The sequence below is a fragment of the Coffea arabica genome, chromosome 9c, assembly GCF_036785885.1.
Source record: "Coffea arabica cultivar ET-39 chromosome 9c, Coffea Arabica ET-39 HiFi, whole genome shotgun sequence".
Lineage (NCBI taxonomy): Eukaryota > Viridiplantae > Streptophyta > Magnoliopsida > Gentianales > Rubiaceae > Coffea > Coffea arabica.
In genome coordinates this window covers 3939626-3949673 of record NC_092326.1, presented here as the reverse complement: position 1 = coordinate 3949673, position 10048 = coordinate 3939626, and positions in this window count along the sequence as shown.

Here is a 10048-nt window from a genome sequence, read left to right as displayed (position 1 = left end):
GTCATAATGTCCCAATTGGTAACACTAATTTTCTTATATTTATTAGCACACACCAAAGGAAACGCTTGTGAATTCTACCAATACTCTCACAGAAGGAACTAGAAAGGGGTGCATATGAATGTAAAAAGAAGGAATTGCAAAGATGGCTTAATAGATAAGAGTTCTCTTAGCAACTAGAGAGAGGAGATTGGCTTGCCAACTATTGAGTTTTTACTAATTTTTTCTACACTAAAATTGAAATAATTTTTACTGACTCTCTCATGGATTAGAGGAAACTCAAGGTACAAACCAAGATTGCTAGCCTCTCTAATGCCTAGAGCATTGGAAATTTATTGTCTAGTTCCTTGATAAGTGTTAGGGGAGAAACAGATCCAAAACTTGTCAATGTTGACTTGGAGACTAAGTTGAGAACTCATCTAACATTTCTCTCATAGAGCAAATTTTGGAGAAAAGTATGACATCATTAGCAAATAGGCAGTGTAATATGAAGGATCTATTTTACAGATAGTAATTGGTTCCCATTTCTTATGACTATAGACTTATTGGATCTTAATAGAAGGAACTCCATTAGGTTTCCAAATTTCCCTCATTCTTAGAAAGAATACCATCAAGTAGTTTTGGCTAAGTCCAATTATTCTAGTTTGATGGCTGATGTGCGACCAGATCCTAATCGCCTTTATTTTTGGGTGTATTAAGATGTTTATTTTTTTTCTTCCATTAGCCTTACTGTTTAATACCGATGTCGAGCTAAACTTTTGCAGAATTTCTATTCTTGGCATGGTGCTCATGTTGTGACATTGATTTGGAACTCCTGATCTTAACGTTGGTGAGAGAGAAAGGTTCATTACTATTGACTGCACATCCTTCCTCTAGTTCTATCTCCCCTGCATTTAGGTGGTGCTGCTCATAGGAGGGGTTAGGATCTGCAAATTTAGGTTCATCTACATAGAGCAAATTATGATGTTTATGCATCCCATATGTTCATGCCAGGATCTGCAAGTTGGAACATTCTCTTTTCTAGTTTAAGCATTCGGATAGGTAGAAAAAGTTGAATCATAAGAATCATTAGATTTTATTTAACCATCAGTATGTCGGATCTGGTTGATTTCAATGTGTGGGACTAAGACTACCATATAAGCGTATTACATAAGTTATTTTTTTTAATCTTCAATGTGTTTGTTAAAATGATAAGGTAGATTAGGGTATAATGAAAGTAATTGGCTAATCATTCCTAAATTGATTAAAATTATGGATAAGGTATGCACTCGATGATATGAGTGAAAGATATTCTAGAATTGTAGTGACATTTTTTTTTTACTTTCTCTCTATTCATCATAGGCTAGTGACCTTTTGTAGATAACTTAAAATAGAAATGAATAAAAAAAGGAAATTCCTCCATCAATGCAAGAAAATGAAAGGGCAAAAAAATAAAGATTTTGCTTAAGAAAAAGTTTACATTATTGGTTTATTGTTTTGCTAAAAAAAAGGTAACACTAACTTCAATTAGTAGTTAAGGCAAAGAAGTTTCTACCTAGTGATGGGTTTTATTTTTTCCTAGTATCTTCGATTGGTAAGCCGAAAAATCAATATGAATTGGCTATTTTTCAATGTCATAATATGCTCCCTATACTTGGACTTGGGAGATGCTTTAATTGAAGTGATAAATTAAATAGAAGCAAAAAATTTCAGACAATAAACAATTATTGGGATGTAAAGGCCAACTAATTTATGTGTGGCTTTGGTGATCAACTATGAAATATGGCAAGATTATTTGGCTATATTATCCAAATAGTACTGTTCTTTTTTTAATAAGTTTTCTCATAAATACTTTTCATTAATGTGCTTATGTTTATTTATATAATTATAACAATGTTAAAGAATCCATTTGCAGTTCAATTGTGGGTATGCAGATGTAAAAAATGGTGGTAGTTGCTTCGAAAAAGTTACTCGAAAGTAAGAGAGTTTTTTTATAGCACAGTATACAAAAATGAGTTAGCGCTCTTAAAGTATAGGAATCTTGAAGTTGGTCATAGGAGGATATGGCAAAAGTGGAGTAAGAGGGTAAAAGATACATTTTGTTATACATTTTTATTTTATATGTGTTACTGTATTTAGTGTACAATGAGATGTTCTTTAGCTATTCTTAGAAATAAATGGTAGTTCATTTATGTTATTGTTGAAGGTAATTTGACCTAGTAAGATGCACCTGTTTGGTGTTCTCTTTCAAGGGTAGGCAATCTTTTGAAGGGATTGGATAAAGAAAAAAAGCAAACTGTATGGAAAATTAAATGTAGTGGCTTGGTATATGTCGATTCAATTATAACACCTAGTTTCTTTGTCAATGGGTAATGAACAATTTTAATCCATGGACCTGTGAGTTGTAGATGAATAGAGGAATTAGCCAATGAAAGAGATAGATATCTATACAGTAGTTGGACTACTATGTAGCAATCCTATCCCTACAAGGTGCTATAAAAAGAAGATTCTTGCAGGCATAAAAGATTATTAAAAACCAAAGACTTACAATGTAAACTGTAAAGGATGACAGTCAAGCTCAAATTCAAGATAAAGTTTGTGCTTTTTTGTCTATAGGTGTTTTTTGTTGCCTACATCAAAGTTGAACATCTTTGTTTCATTATGGTTACATTTGGTTAATCTTGATTCCATTATAAATATGAATTGATGCTTGTACATGTTAGATTTTTATGCATCTACCCGAAAGAATGGAAAACTAATAGTGGAACTGATGATAACAAATAGATTCTCAGATGTGTATTCTTCTTTGTGGTAAGGGCCTAATTTGTTATTCATTTCATATGTTAAATTTTGTAATGGCTAAGTATTAACCTTAAAAATTGATGTATTGAGCAAGGTGCTATACTTCGATTGGGTTGACATTAAACACCACAGCATAAGAAAGACAAGTTCAGCTGTGAGGGCCTGAACTAATGAAGCATTTAGGTAACGATATCTCATATAGTTGAAGCAGCATAAGAAATTTGGTCATGCAAAAGTATGTGATAAGTTATTAATTGAAAGTCTATTTAATCATTGCTAGCTATTGTTGTATTAATTATTCAATTCATTTTTTTTACTTGATGGCAATTGTAGCATGGTCAGCCGTACAGCTCTACTGCTGATAGTCTTATATTAGCTAGCTGCAAGGCAAAGAAAAATACAACAATAGCTAGTCTTAATATTGATGCCATGTCAATACTTGAGGATTTAGAACTAGGAGAACTTGTAGTATGACATTATTCAGCCCATTGTATGGACAATAATTGAATATGGTGATACTAAAAGTTGTATGTGGTTCTAAGTGCTAACTCTTTAACTTGTTTCTATAGCGATCTATGAGAGCTATGTTTAGTATGACATTTGATCTCACAATGGTACCAATAGCAAAGGAAGAGCTTGGTCGAAAGGCAGTGAAGGCTCTTATATTGAAAGTATTTCATGAAAAAGACATACAGTTATTGGTAGATGGTCATAGTTGGCCGAAAAAATGAGAAGGCGGCTAGGAGAAGGAAGAGGAATAGAATGAAGGCAATGGAGATAAAAACTAGGTGAATTTTGATGTCAAGAATGAGAAGGAATGCAATAAGGAGCATACTAAAGAGAGAGAACCCCCACAAGAGCCCGTGGCCAAATAGTTTGAGATTTATAAGACTGGTAGCAATGATATCAGTGTCGAGGGATCAATGACAGTTAGTGAACACACAGCTCTGAGCATATTGACATATACATTATTGCAACTAGAACTCCCATGTGATAACTAGATGCAAGCAAAAAGTGAACTACATGATCGGTTCACTCCTCTAAATGACAAAGGTAATTGCACAATAAATTTCATGTTATTGACTAGCCAAATAGTCGTGCATTTTATGTTGTTGCAAACTTAATGTAATTTTATGCACTATTAGTATGATTGATCAGATGTTTCAAGTTTTGTACTATATTGATTATTGGTTGTGGTCATCTGTCATGATGCAGTTGAGAAGACAATGGTGAGACAGCCTTGAAAGCAATCATTGTCATGAGGGGCGGCGATGCTATAGAAGGATGAGAAACAATGACAAATCCCAATGGTGAAACAGAGTTAGCCGAGAATATTCCTGTGCTAATAAATGTTCCTATATAGCATGAATGCATCATATACTACATATTCGCCAAAGATTCCAATAGATAGATAATTTATGGTTGGGAGTCGAGTGCATTCATTTGAACATAATGAATCTCAAAAAATTTGTGCCCAATAGACAAGTTGTTTATTGTGCAAGCATTGCTAGCTAAGTCCACTTTTGAATAACAACATGCAAGTAAAAGAAAAGTTACTTGGAAAAATGATTGTTATGAGTACATGATTTTTGTCAAATTTTTATAAATAACATATATTATCTCGGTGGTGATAATCATAAATAATCATTGCTATAACATATCTTAGTTAAAGTGGGAGAGGTCAGGCGTAGAAGGATGACAATGTGAAACAAACGTGTAGAATTAGTCGACTTTTGTCAAATTTATAAGCAATTAAACACTAGCTGGATAGACCATCAATTTTATTCTTTTATTTTGTTGGATGGGGTTGATCATGGGTAAGATTGTGTGTAATTATTAGGAGTTTCACCTGCTCAAAACTATATTCTATAAGTGACATTATTCACTTGTAGTTACAAGTTGGTGGAAATGCCTAGGTTTTCGCTTGTAGAAAGGACTTCGTACCTTTTTTTTGGTAAAGAAATCATTTTATTCAGTATAAATGCCGATGTATTATAGTTCTTTCTCTAAATCTCTGGTTTTTGTAGTACCTTAACTTTCATTGACTTTGAATGTAGATTATCCAGATGTATACGCGCATTTTGAATAGGAGAAAAAGGAAAAGAGTTTAACAAGTTTTTTTTGTGTGCTAATGCTGGTGGTTAGTAACATCTCGTCCTCAACATTTTGCTGAGAATTAGAAAAAATTTCTTGTAGTTACTAGTTTTTATGCATAACCATTGACTAAGTTTTGTCATATTTTTCTATGTATGATGAATAACAAGAAAGAATTCATTTGCATAAACATTTGGAAAGAAAGGTTGATGCAATTCTGGCAAAATATTTTCAGTCGATTTCATAATAAATGATACTTGTGTTGACCTCTCAAAATGTGAAATTGTAAGATTTTTTTGGATACTCCAACATTGGAATCACATTCGTAGCCATCAACATTGCTTATTTGACATTGTCACCAAAAAACTTTCAACCAATCATGTGAAAGAATCAATTGTCTCATCATATAGTAGTGCCGCACCAAAATCAACAATTTGTCGGTGATGATTGAAGTCAATAAACGCTCCAAGTGGCCTGTACTCTTTGTTTGTCCTATACATTGTGTCGAATGTAACCGTCATCACCGAAGAACAAATATTCAACTCTTACTTGAGCATTTGTCTAAAAATCATTTGTGATATGTTCCTCATAATCTAATTTCATAGTATAGAAATAATTAGGGTTATTACCAATCTATCATTTAAAGTGCCACATCAAGATTCCTATCTTACTATACATTAAACTCCTCCTCTTACTAGTCCATAGGTACCTTCTTATATCCTCCCATGTGTAACTCAATTTGTGTGCTCCCCTTACTTGTTTCACCATTAAGTTATACATTTTGGTAATTAATATATCCGAAACTTCTACAAGTTCAGCCTCAATTGCTTGTGCCTTATTTATCTTTCTCTATGATACAATCAAGTGCTCGAATTCTAGGAGATATAGTTGGTGATTATGTTCAGTAGCAAAATCTGAAATCATATACTTCTTTAATTTTCTATTCAAGATGATACCTAATCGTAGATTCTCCTATATTTTGCCTTCCTTAGTGCATGTGAATCTCCTAGACATTGGCGCTTTATTGCTATTTCTATTGCTGTACTCCCTTCGCATACTAAAGCCTTCAACTGTTGCGTAAGAATTGTAGAATTCAGAAGTGTTTTCGTCTAAGTTAAACTCCATTTGCAAACTTGGAATGCTGCAACTAAGCAAATGCATCCCCTTATCCTTAACATGATCCATGCCCTTGATTTATAAAAAATAAAATATAAAGTTGTCGATACTCCTTTCATTTCAAGTGCTTCGGTCACATTCTTTTAAGTTCAATTGTCCATGATGTGTATAGTGCGTGTTACGTGAAATAACTGCTTATTTACACTTAACCACTGCAAATTTAAACTATATCACTAGACATTTTTTTCTTTTTTATCCCAAATAATTTCTAAACTAACTTCAGTTAGTTAGATCTCCCATTATCCTCTATTTTTTCTTAGTTCTCAAATCACTAGATAGTGCTCATACATTCAACAAAAAAGCCACACAAAAGGGATCAGTCTTTGCTATGATTAACTAAAAATAATTAAAGGATAAAAATTCTCACATTATACATAAAGTAGTATTCAGCTCCTAGAACAATTCTGACCCAAAAATAATAATAAAAAATAAAAATAGCAATTTGGTTAGATTACAATTTTTTATTGAACTTTTGATACGTAGGTATCAAAGTATTCCAAACATTTTGAAGCTTTAAACACTTCCAAAACAACATCCGTAACCATCCTTTCTCCACTCAAAGATTTTTCTTATTTTATGACATAAAGTAAACTCAATTCTTTATATACATGTATTTGCATCTTTACTGCTCACTAAGTCTTCCCATTCTCATACTGTATAGGATTTGATTAAAAGTTTGCTCATTCACTTTTCATCTTAAAAAGATATATATCACCAGCTTCAAGTCGGGGATGTATTGCATACCAGATATGAGATTTGTTCTTAACATTGGTTGATAAAGCTTATGCCCTTTGAATTTGATAGTCCACCAAATCTGGGATCCCCAAATCTAATTTGATAACAACACTGAATGTAGATCCACTCTTTTCTTCTTTAATTTTCCTCTCAATTTAATCCCATGTTTTCTTCTTTTGCTGCCAATAAGATAGCTCAAGAAAAAGAAGCAAACAGAGCACAATAATAGATATATTTTGTAAAACTTGAAGTTGATTTTTGGCTGTAAGCAGATGATAGCCTCTGTCTGCTATTAATTTCATTCATCAAATTTCAAAAACGCAAATCAATTTTTTTCCCTAATTCTAAAGACACAAATTTATTTGTGTAACAGGTGTGAAACACCATTTGTTAGTTTAGCCGCATTTTTCATTTTATTTTTTTGCTCAATATTATGTTGTTTTGGCTAGTTTTAACTTAAGGCTCAGTGGTCTAATCTGATCCATCTATTTTGGCCTTTTAATCTCATCTACAAAATTGCTGGAAATGGAACTTACGAGGCCACGTTCATGATCCGTCTACCCACCTTTTCTCTCCTAGATTTCATTACTCCATCCCGCTTGCCCTTTCTTCCTTACTGCTTCCTTTCCCTTCACTTTCTCACCAACTTGCCCTTTCTATCTTTGCATCCATCTTCTCAAGAAAAGGGTATGAATATGGGAAAAAAGGGACCCCCTTACTCTTTTCTCATTTGCCTTTGCTTCCTTTCTCTTCCCACTATCTCACTAGCTCATCCTCTTTCCTTACATCCTTCTCCTAGAGAAGGGGGATAGATATGGGGAAAGAGGGGATGGAAGATGAGAAGAAGGATTGGAAAAATGGAGCTATGAAGAGTGCAAGAAAAGAAGAAGTAGAGAAAGTGATAGATGAAGGGGTGAATAAGAGAAGTAGGTTGCGAGAAAAGGGGTTGTAGGGCAATGGTAGGGAAGAAAAAGGTTGGGAAAGGAGAGGGGCAGTTCGAAGATGGAAAGAGTAGGAAGAGGGATGGTAAGAGGGGGAGGCATGGGAAGTGTGAAATAAATAAAATACTCCAACACCACATTTGGTATGCCAAAATGCTCAAAATAGATAGGTCTTTCCACTCAAAATGTCATTGTACTTAAAATGATACGAAAAAATTAATTATTCTAGAATTCTCGTATGTGAGTTAGAATGGAATACATTTTCAATATTTGTATAATATATTTTTAGATGTCAAAAATGAAATAAAATTTATAATTTTTGGCTTAATTATCCTAAAATATATTATAAAATATTACATTTTTTTTTTAGTTTTTGTTGTGTTTGTTTCTACTTTACAAGTAATTTTGATTTTTTATATTTTAAGAATAATTTATGTACACATTGAAACATTGCAATTGTACTATTTTATTAATTTTGAAACATGAATTACCTTTTGTTTCCATTAGCAGTATAATTACAACTTATTAAAATTAAATTACATGAAAACAAACATTCATGACTCTTTCTTTATTATGCTTTCATTGTCTATATCACTTGAAAAAAAAGATCTTGATACATTTTCAACAAAAATGTAGAAAGATGATATCTTAAAATTGACAAAGAGAAAAAAATTTAAACAAAACTAGAATCATCTGTCAAAATAAATTATAGTTAATTATTGATTTAATTAAGAAATAGCATAATATTTAGTAATTGAGTAAAGAAGTGTATAAGGGAAAATTTATGACGACCCCACCTCCCTCTAATGTGTATCCAAGGGTTTGACGGACTGTCTGTTCAACTCTCGCCAGAACTCACTACATTAACTACATAAAATTCTCAAAATAACCGTTCAAACCTCCAAATTAACATCAGACTTCTACAATTTAACCAATAATTCAAATTTAATTACAACTCAAAAGTGAAATGTAAGATACACCATCAAAGATAAAAAATACTATCTGTCTACTAAAAGTACATGTGCAAGAGGATCAGCACAGGCTAGTTCAAACTTATCCGCTCTGGACCTCAACTCTTGTAAGAAAAATAAACTAATAGGATAAGTTTACGCCTAGTGAGGTACCCAAACAAGCATCCAAGCAAAACACCATTCAAATCACAAAAAATATTTCATTTAATAATTTCACACACTTTGTACAGTAATAAACAGTCTCAAAACATTCAAGAAATAACATTCAATCATTTAAAGGATACGAGTTCATTTGGAGCCATTCATTCAGTCTCCGCCCATCCCTTCTTTGTAACTTTCAATATTTGAAAACAAAAACTCTTACGGTGATCATTTAATTCAGTTAATCATTCGGTCATTGCATTTCATTTACTGACCAGTACTCCACCCGGTTTCGTGGTCATACTCGAGTATATCAAAACAGTGGCTCAGGATTACCAACCTACCCAACCGAATCCACTTCTGGCTCGAATAGGCTAGCAACGAAGGATAAGGGTCCAATTCAGCCAATGTGATAAAAGTACACATGGCTTACATTCATACTCAAGTAATATTTAATCATTTGATTATTAAAAAATTCACATTCACTTAGGTCGAGTGCTGTAAAGTATACACTCGCCAAACAATAGTATAGTGATCATTGAAATATATTTAACAGTCAAATAGGTAAATAACCACATAATCAAGGCATCAATTCATAAACACAAGGAACACTCACCACTTGACTTCAATGTTTCCACTTCAAACTCTGATTCGTCTGCTCAAGTCCTGTGGTCATATAAGCTTTTAAGAGTCTATTCATTTAAAATCAAGATAAATGAGAAAATATGAATTCGAAACTTCACTTAACAAACACAGAAAATTGCAGGTTTAACCCTAATATAGCTTTCGAAAGGGCCACAATCTCTTGTTCAAATCAAGTTCAAATCAAGGGAAAACTACATGTATGAAGTCTATGTTTCAAGTATAATATGGAGCAAGAACATGTTAATTATAACCAAGAATTTTGAAGACAACGGGACAAGATTTTCGAGGCACAAAACTAGAAATTTCGAGCAAGAAAAACATGTTGAAGAAAACTCATTTTCCTTCTCTTGTCTTCTTTGTTTTGACTCAAATCCAACATATAAGTGAAGATTTAGATTTATCAAAGTATCTTGAGCAAAACATTGCCAAAATCACCCCCAAAATTTTGGAAATCAAAGCTAGAAAATGGCCATTTTCTAGCTGGCCAACTCTAATAGAAATTACAGCAAGTTTTTTTTTTCAAATTTTCTAACAAAACTTCCAACCTTATTTTCTTGGCGAAACCAC